Source organism: Hesperophylax consimilis, chromosome 12, assembly GCF_061612785.1.
Source record: "Hesperophylax consimilis isolate HC1 chromosome 12, BYU_Hcon_1.0, whole genome shotgun sequence".
Taxonomy (NCBI): Eukaryota; Metazoa; Arthropoda; class Insecta; order Trichoptera; family Limnephilidae; genus Hesperophylax; species Hesperophylax consimilis.
Genome location: NC_142847.1, coordinates 4,328,943 through 4,345,911, shown reverse-complemented (window position 1 = coordinate 4,345,911; position 16,969 = coordinate 4,328,943). Strand labels below are relative to the sequence as shown.

General features: G+C 34.3%; 1 protein-coding gene across 1 annotated transcript in view; it reads left to right on the top strand.

Annotated features, from left to right (window-relative positions):
- The first annotated feature begins 1,901 nt into the window (after positions 1-1,901).
- The window catches only part of LOC149419023 (alpha1,4-N-acetylgalactosaminyltransferase 1-like), a 31,274-nt gene continuing 16,206 nt past the window's right edge, over positions 1,902-16,969 (top strand). The window contains exon 1 of the mRNA XM_089637652.1: positions 1,902-2,102. The gene's annotated coding sequence lies outside the window, so the exon portion shown is untranslated. The remainder of the gene's footprint in view (positions 2,103-16,969) is intronic.

The window sequence follows — 16,969 nt, the reverse complement described above, 5'->3', positions numbered from 1 at the left end:
CGTATACACAATGATAGTTTACGTTTTTAGATAGTATATCCATAGGGCTGTGGTCATATTATGATGATTATTCAGGAGGTTGCTGTAATACACGGTGTCCGGAAACTCGTAGTACAAGCGGGAAACAGGTTAATCTAAATCACATTTGGAGTCGATTTTACAGAAAAAAAAATGATTTGTGCTTTCGTTTTCGAGTAAATCGAGTCCGAAGCTGGAATTAGGTCAAACTAAAAAAAACACACATTCATATAACATATGGTCTCAAACGTATCTTCCTGTTATTCTGACTGTTGATATGATCCGACTTAAGTATTTGATTCACTTGATCGTGCCATTTTTTATATTCCCCACACAGGATGTGATATATTGTATGGTTGTCTTATTTTGGAATTCTGTGAGGAGGGTGTTTTTTAATGAAAAGAAGGAGAGAATGTTCTGGGAAGGTAAAATACATGAGGGTTAGGTAAGAATCTAGGGATTAGCCAGGAGTGACGGTCACATGAATATACCCCTCCCACTGCAGCCCAAGGCGATGGATCGAGAGACCAGATAGAGAGGTTAAAGGGTCTCCCCAAACCTGATCTGGAATGCCACGCAGATGGTGGGCAGGCGCATCCCGAACACACCTCACTTGATGAACACGTGCACCCCTGCTAAATCACCAAACGTATTGAACCACTTGGGGTGATCAATGGCAGAGGTGTAGATAGATAGGTGTATACAAGACAAATTTAAAAAAAAACGGGGTAAAAAAAACCAGTGAACACATTAAACCTTAGACGCATTACGCTATATTTTGCGCGCATAAATTGGGCGTGGCATATACGTATTATATGTTGGGATAACACACTACGCTATAATCTTACTACGGAGAGGGGGTCAAATCAATTGGGCAACTGCCGCGGAATATCATTTCTTTGTATGGGATCCGTCACTTTGACAGATGGCAGGCGCATAATTACGGCGTTTATAATATTGGACAATTTGTATAGCGCCGCTTTTGTGAGATATCACCTCAGGGGCGCTTAACAGTTGATGCAGGTATTATGAAAAATATAAATATTACGAAAATAAAGTGAAGTTACATTAAGTAAAATGAAGAACAGGAACAGGTGAGCCTCCTAGGTGGTGAAGAAACTGGACCAGCTGCTGCAGGGAGAGAGTCTACCGCGTCCACCAACAGTGTCAGCACGAGGTTCGTCATCCGTCCAGGTATGTGTCTGCTGCTAATAAAGCGCTGACACAATTTCCTCTCATAGATACCAGACCTTGGCAGCATCTCTGTGACATTCGACGAAGATATAAAATGTATCCTAGGTGGTGAAGAACCGTAAATTGTTCTAACCCCTTCTCCTGCCGTAGTAGGGGGGGTCGAATAATTTTCTAATATAGTCTGGATAGCAGATCACAGCGCACACTTATAGCACATCATCTTTTGAGGTGTGAGAGGTCTGTATGGAATTGTATGGCGAGCAATATTTAGTTATATAAAACGCTTTAAACCTAAAGCATAATCTGTCACCCCCTTTAATCGGCGACTTGTGCATTTTGCTTGATAGGCCGGTAAATTCTGGAAAACGTAGTGTTATTACCATATGTCCATATAATTAAGACGTCGAAACTAAGTTACAATTTATATTCGTGGCAATATTATTTATGTCACGAACAGCGAGTGTACCAGGTAGGATAGTGAAAATGACAAGCATTATCCAATTGAGTAAGCCCCCCCTGTTTTCTACATTGTATTGTGTTGAGAATGAAGGTTGAAGCGGGAGCTGAATATCTAGAGGGGTTGGTTAATTGTATACAATATCGTAGGGTGGTCATTCTCACCCTCTTGTTTGCACCAAACTGAGCGCATGCGCCTAGTAGGAAGAAAGATGGAGACCCGTCAAAAAACATTTCCGTGTTTTTACCAGTGACTGCTATCGGTCTGGCATTTTTCTCAGCAAATAATAATAGCCAGTTATTCCAAAACCCTCGGCGCTGTCGGTCGCGGTTTTAATGCGATAATATAAACATCTTTCAGTGATGTTATTCAGTGAAATTAAAGTGAATTGAGGTTATGTTGAAGCCCCAACAAATAATGCTGTTCAGTAAAGGTGTGTATTAGTTTTGAATCCTATTACAGTTGCGTGTTATTTATACTCAGTGATTTGATCGGGGAAATGCGAGAACGTAATAATTGCTCTGATTGATCAGCTGTTTTTTTAACGTATTTACCTATCGAGTGAATGATTAACGTTATTCGCGATTTGTTTGAAGGAATAGGAACGATGAAGATAAATATAATATGAGGATAATATCATTACTACGTTATGATACCTTTCAAAACTTATTTCAAATAACCTCTGTGAAAATATTATTATTAATTTGAAAATGAATGCAGGAAGGTACCTCCCCAATATTTACGCGATCCTCAAATATGTATAACATAAAATATTATTATTTATGTGCTTAAAATTTTGTGTGTTTTTATTGTGTACCTATTGAGTATTGCTAATTTAATAAGAATCTCTTCAATTTATTGGTGATCCCGTTAAAACGGGATTACAAGCTATTTCCTGAAAAACTTTCAGCAAATTTTTAATACAATAATTAAAATAAAATAACTTAAACCACTTTATTATGTGTTTTTATAAACCTTGATGAAGGTTCGGGTTGAACTGAAACCGTTTGGTTAGAAATATACATAATAAAGTGGCATTCAAACAAAGTTATTTTATTTATTTTAATTATTATAATTATGTATACCCACAAAGTGTTTGCTGCAAATAAAAAAAATCCTAATACATCGTAAGACGTGTTCATGCTCCTGCATTTGCCTTGATCATATATAATGACAAAATGTGAAAAAATCATGATTTTTATGAACACGTTTTCTGACATCAATATTTTTACTAAAAAATAATCAGGAAACCCATCAATTCATTATTTAAGGTCCTGCAATTCCATTTTTAACCGGGAGAGATTCTTAATAAATTGGCAATAATCTTTTTTTTTCGTGCACGTTTCTATAGTTTAGCTTTTCCTGAAATTCGTGGATGGTAAATTTATTTTTTGTTTTGAAGGAACTGTTTAAATTAGCACTAAGTATTTTGTAGTCATTTAATTGCTTACGTTTATTTATAAGAATAATTTTAAATAGTATTTATTTGTAATAAATACTAAATACAATGTGTAATAGTGATCAAAATTTATTTATCATTGATCCCAGAAATCTTAAAATGTTCACTTTCAGTTTAGAATTATAATTTTTGAAGGCGGTAACTCATCATATAGCGCCCGAAACAAAAAGCATTAAAACATTTTGTTTATCTTATCGTTCTAAGGGTCATCTTCTGAAATTATACTCATATATTTTGACCTATAACAATATCAATTAGGGCTACTATTACACTTTGTCCAGAGTTAATAATAGATTGAATATTTAAAATGAACACTTTACATAAACATTTTTTCGTTGTTCTTAAAAAAACAACAAATATATCCGGGTTACAGATAACCTGATAATATTTGAAAATCTCCTACCGTCTTACTAATGTTGCTTGTGTCGTGATGGACATTCTAAAATAATAATGCGATAATAGTAAGATTAGGTCTAGAAACGTTCGATTTCAAGCACAAAACTGTTTTTATTTATTTTGTAAATAATTTTATAAGAAAGCAAAAAAGTTAATCCAGTGAAACTGTCACAGATAATCTTAGCTATAATACTGTATTTTTTAAGTTGTTTCCTTTACGCGTTTATACATTTCTATTGAAAAGGTATTTTTTTAATAGTTAAGATTTATATTTTTATTGAGTAATTTATTATTTTCTTTGTATTCTACTCAAGCGAAACGATAGAAAAACCTTCAATTTATTCATAATGTACACCAATTTGTTATAAAGATTAATCAAAATAGGAATTAGCTTCGCCTTAAGAATCTTTTCAATTTTTTGGTAATCCGGTAGAGCACACCCTTAAAACGAATGAATTAATAGGTTTCCTTATAAACGTTTAGTAAAATACGAAAATAGCACCTCTTATTGGAAAACCCTGTATTATCGCGATGTCGAAACACGTGTTCATCTTTATTTTTTTAATATTTACGAATTCCGTCATTATATTGGAATTTACTCAAAGTTTTTCAGGAAACGGCCTGCGATCCCGTTTTTAACTGGATTACCAATAAATTGAAGAGGTTCTAAATTAGCGATTCTCAGAAAATATTTTTCTTCGTGGAGTACCTACACTGGCTTCAACGGAACCCCCGTGCCTGAACTGATTTGAGTGTTTGTCAAAGGGATCCTTGGATTAAAGCAATTATGTATGCAGGTAAATGGATTGTTTGTAAGAAAATTAAAAATATATTACTCTAACCTAGTAATTACAGACCTGGGCAATATCGCCCACCAGACCATAAGCTGCTTGTGGGGCGATCTAGAGTTAAAGTAAGTGCTTTGGGGGACGATATTAATGCGATTTTGGGCGACAGGTGCGACATGCACTTTACTTAAGACGAGATAACTTAACCCTAAAATAAAGCCTGAATATTAACGACACAAGTGAAGAAGCCGTGCACCAAATAAGCGACGCGCGGCCCTGGTATATTGTACAGACCTGCGGTGGAATTTGCCATATAAAATCTCTAAAATCAAGTGATAATCGTAACGACATGGACAATGGATAGATATTTCTAGAAGAATCTCTCGGGAAATTACTAATACATCATCTAAAAAAAACAAAACTTGGTGTTTACCGCTAATTTCATAGTTTCATAGAAAAACGTTTCAAAATGTTATACATTAAATATTTTATGATAAACTAATGTTTATAAGGCAAGGTTTTTTATGCATAGCATAAAGTATAACAAATTATTATAATCAATAATTAGTCGCCTGAAATATCCATACAAATTGAAAACATCTCCCGAGTAAAAATCAATTGATTAATAATAACCTTGTCTTATAAACATTAGTTTTTCAGTAAAAAATAACAATATTTGACAAGTTAAAAATATTTCACCATCAAATGAAGATATTATATGTCTCGACGCCATCTAGTCAGAAATTTAGCACTAACAAAGACTTTCCTATAAAAATAAAGATTGTTTACAGGTGGAAAAAATATAATAAGCAGTAATTGTTGATTGAGGTATTAGTACATATTGAATTATTTGGCTCGTTGGAAATAAGCCGACTTAGCTCAGTGGTCCAGAGCACCTGACCGGACATCAGAAGGTGCGGGTTCAATTCCCGTCGGCGTCATTTATTTTTACTCGGGAGATATTTTCAATTTTTATGGATATTTCAGGCTACTAATTATTGCTTATAATAATTTGTTATAAAATATTTTGATGGTAAGGTCCTGTTTTTATTAATCTTAAATATAAATAACTTACTTCCATAGGGATCCCTCTAGAAACATTTGAGAACTTAGTAATACGTTCATCAGAAATAATTAAAATGTGAGCGTCGACAAAGGCCCCGTTATTAGTGTCTTTTGTCACCTTAATAATAATAATAATAATATTTGGATGACTTGTATGGCGCCGTTTTTGTGCAAAATCACCTCAAGGGCGCTGTACAAATTTCTATACATACTGTAGATAGTTCAGTACTTCAATGTTGAGATGTAAGTAATTTGACCTGATTTATTTCGTTGGATTGTAACTTTCGTTGCGAGAGGGAGAGGCATGGAGAATCCGCCACAATAAGGAGCTATATGACATCTACCAAGCTCCCAGACTCTCTACTCATTTACGGCTCCAAAGACTAAGATGGGCAGGACATGTGCACCGAATGCCAAGCACACGTGTACCAAAGAAGGTTCTAACAGGACACCCGGGATGCAAACGAAAGGCGGGCAGACCTAGGCTGAGATGGGAAGACGATGTCAGGAAAGATGCCAGAGGACTACTCCATGTTGCAGATTGGAAGACGACGGCCGAGGACAGAGGGCGGTGGAGGCTCATGTTAAAGGAGGCCAAGGCTCGAAATGGGCTGTAGCGCCATTGAAGAAGAAGAAGAAGTAACTTTCGGAACGATAAGAAGGAGAATGAATTATAATTTTAGATAACATATTCCGAGAGAATGCTTAGACTCCGGCTACTGGCTTTTTTCATTAAATTTATTAAAATTATCGTAACGAAGAAAACATATTTGTGATTGTTTGGTGATTGTTTCAAATTATTAATTCGATGTTGAAATTTGCTACACGTAATTTGGTTCCATGTTTCTGTTATCACAATCACTACTCTAAGCACAATTATACGACAGTACCTATCATAAGATTTTAACAATTCTTCTTCAACGTCGCAATATTATTCGCCTATGTGATGAATTCAAAATTTGGGAAACATATGCTCCGATGCTGTTCATCAATATTGCAATGGGGTATTTTCACAAATTCGTGTGGAAGATTTAAAGTTTTTTTCTGATTCTGATTATCGTACTAAAATATCTACTTTAAATATTTTCATAAATAATTAATGGTTTAAAACCGTACATTCCGAAACGTTTTATTTATGCTCTCTCTCAAAGGTGGAAAGGTGATAGATCTTTGGAAAAAGGCAATCGTCCACCCAATCCCAAAAAAGGGGGACCGCTCCGACCCTTCTAACTTTTTTTTTTTTTATGTGACACCTCACAAGAGTGTCCCTGCCTGTGCAGTGCACAGACAGGGGAACTATGTCACCACCCGGTTGGGCGGCGTTGTGAGGCGGAGTAAGGTAGGGGCTGTAGGAAGGGATTTGTTAATGCGGGCCTTGAAGAGACTCGGATTATAGGAGGGAGGAAAAACAGATGCCGGTAGTTCGTTCCACATACGAGCCGACTTACACAAAAACGAGTCGTAAAAACGGCCCGTTCTCATGAAGCCAACGTCAACCGTGAACGGGTGTTCAGCTCGTGTTATGTTATGTTATGATTTTATTGTATAATGTGGAACATTAAGTTATTTATAAAATGATCGGAAATAAAATAAATATTTATGCCTGAACATCCACAAAATAAAATAAAAGGCACTTTTTGGCCATGTTTTTTTCATAAATGCATTGTATCAATCTAAACAGGCGGATGGTGTTAAGCGGGAATTTAAACCTTTTCGCCATCTACGAAAGGGGTGTTATTGATAGCGGCTTGATTTAAAATATTACACGACGTAGTGCATCGCCTTAACTTAGGATGTGAAAAAGAGCGTTGGTTCGATGACTGAAAGTGTCAAATTGAATTGATACCTATCTATAATACTTCCAATCATGTATCTATATATTTTCAATTATTTCTTGTACAAAATTTGAAATATATATACGTACATATCTATCGCACTGATTGTAATTATACTGTATAACTATGTAAATGTGAAAATCTTATAAATGGGCGTAAATAAGCAGCATTTTTTAATGGTTTTTAATAAGTAAAATTTTCGCCTGTGGCGTTTTCTTTGTGCGCGCTATGATTCATATTTTGCATGGGCTCTGTTTTATAGGCGTTGAAGGAAAATATACCCATTCAAAACCCATGAGAAATACACAAAAAACCTGATAAACTTATGTAAATCCCATATCTGGGTAAAATAGTTTGTGGTTTTTTGTTGATTTATTTAATTTATCTTCGAGAGATGTTTTAGTAATAGTGTGTAATTGGATAAATCTAATTCGTTGTGCTGTTTTTATGAACGAACCTCGAGGCCGTTTTGAAAGAAATAGTCAAATCACTAACAGATACATAAAAACTTAAGTTAACTTACATAAAATAAATACAAACTCATTCTGACTTATAAACAATATCTATGCCATTATCTTTGTCATAGGACACTGTATTATTTTTTTTAGTCACAGGTGAGAGACAACTAAGGCCCGGTATACCGGTTGATTTAAAGCTAGGCTTGGTTGGAATTTATTTATTTATTTATTTATTTGTTAAGACATACACAGTACAATAAGATACAGTTAGAAATTTTTTAGTTATTACATAGTTGTAGTACCTATTACGTATGTCCATAAAATGTCATTACGTAATTTCGCCTGAGATTGTTATAAAAGGAAGGAAGTGTGTGGATAGATAATAATAAATGAATTGAAAATAAGAATTATAATAAGCTCACGAATTGTAATTGACTGTTAATACATAGGAGTTTTGAAAAATGATGTGAAAATATTTTTGAAATTTGTCATGCTAAGAAATTTAATAAGTTAGTTTTGTATGTTAGAAAGGAATCATGAAAGATGTCTAAATGTAGTAATTTTTCGTAATGGGTGTATGTTGTGATTGCGCGAGTAATTACTGAGTTGTTTGCTGCATTGGTATTGTTGGCTTCAATATGAAATAGTGTAGTGTGCCTGGTACGCCTCGTTGGAACATTTAAACCAATGACGGATAGTAATTCGGGACTATCTATTTTATTATTTAGCAGATTGTGTAGAAACAACAGGTCTGACAATGTGCGTCTTTTTTGTAAAGTTAACATATTATTTTTAGTATTGTTGTATTTCTTGAGTAAATGTTTCGAAAATTTATTCTGTATACTTTCTACTAAATCTATGTATACCTTATATTGAGGATTCCATATTGTGGAAGCATACTCCAGTGGACTTCTGACTAATGAACAAAACAAAATTTTCAGAGTCTTAGGACTTTTGAAAACTTTGCATATTCTTAATAAGAAACCTAGCATTCTGTAGGATTTAGAAATAATGTGTTCAATGTGCTTGTCAAAAATTAATTTGCTATCTAAGTAAACACCTAGATCTTTACACGTAGACATAGGTTGTAAAGGTTTGTTATTCAAGTTGTATGGATAGATGATTTTGTTTTTATTTCTAGTAAATGTAATCGAGTGACACTTAGATATGTTTAAGGACAATAAATTTGATTCACAATATACGCACAAATTATCAAGATCGCTTTGCAATTCCATACAATCGGATAAACAACGTATAGCTTTATAAATTTTCATGTCATCCGCGTATAAAACAAAGTAACTATTTTTAAAGCATACGGAAATGTCATTTATATAAATATTAAATAAGAGTGGTCCAAGATGCGATCCCTGGGGCACACCTGAGATGATTTCCGTTAAACAAGATGCAAAACCATTGACAACCGTGATTTGGTGCCGATTATTGACGTATGATGCGATCCATCTATAGAGGTCACCGTGAATTCCTAGACCTAATAACTTTTGTAAAAGAATATAATGATTAACACGGTCAAATGCTTTAGAATAATCCGTATAAATGGCATCTACCTGGCATCGCATATCCATTTGAGCATGAAGAAAATTTGTAAAAAATGCAAGATTTGAAGTTGTTGAGCGATTTTTCATGAAGCCGTGTTGATTATTTAAGAGTGAGGGTGAGATAGTAGAATATAATTGATCGTAAACAATTTTTTCCAATACTTTACTTAGTATCGGTAATTTGGATATAGGTCGATAGTTCGAGACATCATTTTTACTGCCATTTTTATATATTGGGGTAGTCAGGGCTGTTTTCCATTTGTCGGGAAATGTTCCTTCGGATACCGATAGTTTGAAAATAACAAAAATGGGGGGTGTCAATTGTTTACTACAATAATTTATGAAGATCCCTGGAAGTTGATCATCCCCTGGTCCCTTTTTGATATCAATGGACTTAAGGTATTTGAATGTGATGTCTTCATTGATCTCGATTGAGTTGATTATGCTATTTGAATTAGAGCAAAGACTGGCATTGCTTGTATGTGCAGGTTGAGCATTCGAAAATACAGATCCAAAATACTCAGAAAATAAGTTGGCTACTCCTCTACTGTCATTAGCAGTTTTTTCACCGTAAATCATATGATCAGGGATGGCAGGAGATTTTCTTTGAGAATTGACGTAGGACCAAATTTTTTTAACATTGTGCTGTATACCGGATTCTATTGTAGAAATGTAGGTTTTGTAAGCTGCTGAAGCGACTGTTTTTTGCCTTTTGCGAAGCAATGAAAATGAGAGATAATCAAGGGGGTTCCGATGGCGCTTCCATTTTCTAAAGAATTTTAATTTTTCGTTTGTTATTTTTATTAAGGCTGCCGTGTACCATAGTGGGTATTTTCCAGATTTCACAACTTTCTTAGGAATAAACGCTTCGATAATCTGTTCAATTATAACATAAAACGAATTTAACGCTGTATTTACATCTGGTGCATTTATAACGGTTGACCAGAATTGAATGTCAAGCTTAGCGCGGCTTGGAAAATAACCCGTATACAGGTCGGAAACTTAGATATTATACGTGTTGTCTTTGATTTTAATAGAGGTTTGTTATTAATTTTTACATGAAAAACCAAATTCCTATCTACGTGAGTGGTACATCTGTGCTTTCTACTATCATCGAGAGCTTTCGAAATGTCAAATGTCTTAGGCGGCCTAATTTACGAGTTGATTTTTTTAAAGTTCTCCACTTCAATCTGCCTGGTGCAATATGCAAGGATACTAATTTTAAATAGTATTTGTTTTGCTGGAGGCAATGCACTATTCATGAAATTATGCAAAAAACCGCTAAAAACACTATCCGGAGGTTGAAAAACTCCTCTTACAATACCTTTCCAGACTATTTATCTATTATAGATTTATTATCAATTAATTAAACATTAAAGGAAACATAATCAGTTTTGCTGATGATACCGTTATATTATTTAAAGAAGAAAACTTGACGTAAAATTTTATGTGGCTGAACAGGGGCTTAGTACACTTCAAAATTAACTCACTTACCCTTAATATACACAAAAATAAATATATAACGTTTTCAATGAACTCAAGAGGCCAATCAGTAAAATCACTCGAACTAAAATTACACGAATGCCATAGAAATAATGTTCATGTCAATGCCCAATTATAGAAAAATCACAAAGCATAAAATATCTCCCATCTAAAATCTTAGATGGGACCTACATATCAGAGGTATCACGGGAAAACTTACAAAAAATCTCGTATTGAATATGGAATTATAGGATGGGGATCTGCTGTATCTAAGTATATACATAATCTGAACACAATTCAAAAAGGAATCATAAAGGCCACACTGAAACTACCCATGAGAACGCCTTTGATTGAAATTTTCAATAGTTTTGATGTACCAAATGTACAAAAAATATATGCTAAAAATATACTATTGAAACTATTAAATAAACTTAATACTCTACAATACCGCGTATTCATCAAAAAAGGACAAATCACAATGACATAAAAATTATTCCAGGTCATAAAACCACATTCGGATAAAGAAATTATATTTATTTTGCGACGAAACTCCACAACATCCTTCCCCCTGATATAAATCAAATAAAAAATTTGAATGGTTACAAATCAAGAATAAAAATCTGTCTGAAAGAGATTAATGAAAAAAACTCTTAAAAAAACATTAAATAGAAAACTAATAAAACAGAAATGAATAAATTTAGTCCGCCTCAGCATCCCTAGTGAGGAGGCCTAAGATATACAATTTACTATACATACATTTAATATAATTTTTAAATAGTTGCCATGAATATAACAGTTCATATTGATAAAATTATGCAATTTACGTATATTTCGGTGAGATGGAAGTCGTATTTGATATTTGTTACTGCTGGCTCCCCTGTGTCTAAAAAGGGAACTATTCTGCGGCTTACCAAGGCTTAAGCGGCCGATTTAGCCCGCTTAAATTTGATTGAGGAATGTCACGCTTATTTTTGGCCGTGAAAATCTTAAATCATATAGGTTACGGACTGACTGATGTACCGGGCCTAAGAACTCACACACTTTATGGTCACGGGTAAACAAATTTAACGGCCAAACAAAACACTTGTGAACTTTGACCAACAACACATAACTAAAACCTTACATGAATAATCATATATAATATTTATGATCGGTTAATTGGTCGAGTGGCCCAAATCGTCGTGTTCCAATGCAGGTGTCGCTTCTTCAATCACTTGCTAGCTAAGTCCTCCATTATCGAACAAGCAACTTTTCCACCTATTATTATTGACAATTAACATATTGTAAAGTTATTGGTAACCTGGGAAAATGAATGCACCTACGTAACAGATAAACTGTTACTGCTTACGTAATATTCAACCATCGTCGAATCGGTTCCATGATAACTCAACACACTTTTAAAAAGTGATATAAAGTCATTTGAAAAGATGAAAACAAAAATTAAACTTAACAAAACCTAACCTGACCTACTTAACCCAGTTAATAAAATTTTTGTTTCATCACTTTCCATTACTTATATTTAAGTCATGGTATATATACATCACTTTCCATGACTTATATTTAAGTTATATATAACTTTTTAAAGATGTGATGAATTATCATTGTGATGATCCGGTCACCCGTCGAATCAATACTAGATTATGTATATTTTTTAAATGTATAAATATCTAACTGATTTATATGTATATATATATTTTTTTAATTTGAAAAATATCTTATGGCATCCTGTAATTTTACTGTGAATCTCAAGTGAATTCGAGATGGGTGGATGATTCAGCGGGAGACACGGTACCAGCTCAATATTTTTGTGCGACTCAAATAGTCGACCCAATTGAACGACGGCTCGATTGAATAGGAGCCGTTTTTTTCTGTTATTTAATATGTTACAGGTTATAGGTATGGAAAAAACACAGTACATCTTTAAATGCAACTGAAGCGCCCTTGAGGTATTTTTCTCACGAGAACGGCGCTATACAAATAATCCAATCATTATTATTATAAAGAGTTGTGTTTTATTAAATATTTTCACCATATTCACTTAATTATTATTGTTTTTTTTTATATTAACGAGCTTCCTCTAACATTCATATTTACATATCTCCGGGCCTTAATAAATTAGCAATATACAATACACCAGTAAGTTTTTTACGTGTATCTGTGTAATAGATACTTCACATATGAACATAATTGTAATTTGATTTATTTTATAAATTTCTCAATGTTCTTTTAACCATTAGAAAAATGGAAAAAGCACGCGCTTTTTATAGCAGTAGACTAATCGTTGAATCCTGTAATATCGGATTCGATGAAATTGTATTCGATGTATGTTAAATTATATACCTAATCATCGTATACCTGTATCGGCAACGTTACATGCCCTATTAGTGAGGTAGGAACTATTGTTCTATTTATCCTACCTAACCTACTGTGAAATAAAGCTCGATCGATTCTACTTTGCGTGTGAAATGGTGCATTGCCGACTTTAGATTACCTACCTAGTTAGATTTGCAAACAGTGCATAAATTCGTAACCCATTTAATCCAGATTTTGTAATAACTTACATCTTCTTATATGGCTAACTATCACTAAATGTAACAAACCATTTGCTTGCAAAATGTTTCCCCCCTCCCATGTTGAAAATTGTATGGAATTCGTTAACGTCAGTTTATATGTATTTCTAAAATAGAACACTAACATCAACAGTACGGTTGTCAGTGTATACAAAATATATTTAAGTGAATAAATATTTTTAAAATAATGTAAACCTACATAACCTTGGTATTCCTCGACAGATTGTCAAAGGGTCTGATACTGGAGGGAGATAGGTAGGAATGGAAACTTTAAGATACTGGAGAGAGACAGAAAGGAATGGAAACTTTCAGATACTGGAGGGAGACAGGAAGTAATGGAAAATTTCAGATACTGGAGGGAGATAGGCAGGAACGGAAATTTTAAGATACTGGTGGAGGGAGTCAGTCAGCAATGGAAACTTTAAGGTACTGGAGAGAGACAGGAAGGAATTGAAACTTTTAGATACCGGAAGGAGATAGGCAGGAATGGAAACATTAAGATACTGGAGGGAGATAGGCAGGAATGGAAACTTTAAGATACTGGAGGGAGATAGGCAGGAATTGAAACTTTAAGATGCCGGAGGGAGACAGACTTGAACGGAAACTTTAAGATACTGGAGGCACATATATGCAGGAAAGAAACCTTATCTAGAGGCGATAAATCAGTACCTATCTACGCTCCAAAGATTGTAACGCAAATTGAAAACTCTCGGTGACCGGATTATGAATCAAGGTGATTTTTTTCGTTCGCGGAAGGTTAAAAAATTATACGGTAAATGTGGAAATTATACTATTTTGTGTTTTTCATATCACGACATCAAAAAAGATTACTTTATCTCCATGCCTATAGCACAATAGATACTGGTAAATAATAATAATAATAATACAATACACTCCTGTGGTCCTGACCCACGGCGTATTCTTGACTTGATTCGACTTGTCACTTTATTTTCTAATATTATATCTACCATTGTCTTTGCTTTCATGTACCTTTGTCTACTCCTATATTTTGCATTTTACTTTATTCGTGTTATTATTTTGTAATTTGGACAGTGTCCGTTAGTAAATAAATAAATAAATAAATAAATAAAAAACAATAATGCACTTAATCAATCTGCTTATCGACAGTTTCATTCAACGGAAACTGTCCTTTTGCGGGTAATTTCAGATTTGATCATCGGGATGGAAGCAGGTAAGTTGGATTTGGTATCTGTTCTTGATATGAGTGCGGCATTTGACACTGTAGATCATAGTATTTTTTTAAATGTGCTTGAGACCGAATTTGGCGTTCGAGGTGATGTACTCCAATGGATGTCATCGTACCTGTCTGGACGAGTAGCTTCAGTAACTTTCAATAAATATACATCACCTGAAACTCCCATCGAATTTGGAGTTCCCCAGGGTTCTGTACTGGGTCCCATTCTCTTCATTCTATATACTAATCGTCTCGAACGACTCATTCACTCAGCTGGCTTTGAATCACAAGGCTACGCGGATGATCGTTTGATTTTCAAGTTTTGCTCCCCGGATGAAAAAGACGTCCTTAAAAACGAGGTGGTTAGTTTCATTGACACGGTTTCAAGTTGGATGTCTGTTAATAAACTCAAACTTAATCCGACAAAGACGGAATTTATTTGGATAGCTTCTCCTGGAAGACAAGCCCTCATCGACTCCAGTCCAATCCGTATTCAGAATACAAATATAATCCCTTCTACGGAAATAAAATTTCTATGTTTCACTTTAGACAATTGTCTTTCTCTTGAATCGCAAATTTCAAAAACTGTAAGTGCTGGCTTTTTCCATCTAAGGCAGATAAAATCAATTAGGAGATGCCTTCCCTGTGATGGAGCAAAATCACTCATAAATTCGTTCGTTGTCTCACGTATGGACTATTGTAATAGTGCATATGCTGGCCTACCTAAAAAACAATTCAACAGAATCCAGTCCGTTTTCAATGCTGCGGCGAGAATGATTTTTGGTGAATCTAAGCATTGTCGTATAACCCCGCTTCTAAGGGATCGTCTTCATTGGCTTCGATGCCCTGAAAGAATAGTTCATGATCTGCTTAATGACCTTCAAAGCATTGCAGGGAATGGCGCCAGCCTATATATCGGAATTATGTGTCCGACAAAACCTAAGCGATAGACAGCTTACTCTGAGGTCAGCAGATCGAGATGTTACCAATCGTTTAATCGAACTTTCTCGGTCAAGTCGAGCTGTTTACTATGATCGCTCTTTTCGTGTAGCTGGCCCACTCATTTGGAATAAACTTCCCCCAGCCCTTACCAATTTACAAAATTTGGCTGAATTTAAACGGGTTTTAAAAACGAAATTATTCAAAAAATCATATCATTTATACTCTCATGAATCTAAGCTTCTTTTCAATATACTATAATAAGCCAGGTTTTGAAGTTTCCGGTAATTGTTTGGTTTCGGTTTCCTCCATATTGTACTTTTATGTTTAATGTCCACCTATTATATAATATTTTAATGTTTTCCTGTTTTATATAATATTTTAAAGTTCTTATTTTTCGTGCACTGTTATTGTCTTTTATTGTTGTCCTCTACTAAAATAGCACTGTTATTGTTAAATTTTATTCTCTGCTTTTGTGTAAACGGTTTATTCTTTATTTCATATTATGTTATTAATTTTTTTAAAGGAACACAATAGGAAATTTTATTTTTAAATTTATTATAGTTAAGCGCACTTGAAGTGAAACAACACAAAACTGCGCTATATAAATGCAATGTTATTATTATTATTATTATTAACTTAAAATAATAATAAAATATATTCGAAATACGATTTGAAAGAAATTAACAAATATTTCGACTCCTAGGCCCCAGAATGGCTAGTGATAATAATTGTCTGTTCAAGAAAGAATTTCAATGTTTTAATATTATTTTTGATCAGTTTCATTCAAATAAAAATAATGTTGGCCTTAGGGCACACAAATAAGCCCACAACACACTTCTAACGGTGTAATGTCTTCAGTGGGGAAGTGACTCGGTACTGAAAAGAAGTACTGAAAAATTGCAGTACCAGCCGCCATGGTAGAAGGGTCGAAGGGGAAGGGGAAGCCGAAGGTTGCGTGCTCAAATTGATTTGTGTTATTTCACAATTTATTAATTTAAAATAATATATTGTATACTTGCGGAATGTTCCAGAGTGGAAAATACTCTCGTTATCACCCTGGTGTAAGACCACCATAAATAATTGAAACGTTGCTTGAAATAGCTTTAACTTGTGTTTGGTGACCAAATCTGAATAGCCAGTTACTCCCCAACCTTTCTCTTCCCCATTTCCTTCCCCTCCCCAATACAATCAGCCTCATAGCGTACCCCAATTGGGGATGCTATAGTCTCACTGGCTCCAGAAAGTTGGGAGCAGTTGTAACTCTTGTGCGGTAATCACATTTAAAAAAATAGTCAAGCCATTTTTTTGTCCCCACTGGCTATCTTGTTTTTGCTTCGGATTACTGTTTTATCAAAATGTTTCGCATCAGTGAGATAGCTAAAACCGCAAGTGTTATTGCCACTAAAAATATCACCTTAATTTCCGTTCTACTGATTTTATCTTTGGTTATAACATAACATTTTTCAAATGTAAACATTTTTATTGTAGAAAGCAATCACTTTGTAGTTTGACATATTTAATAAAATAAAATACTTTTTGTTTTAAAACCACGAG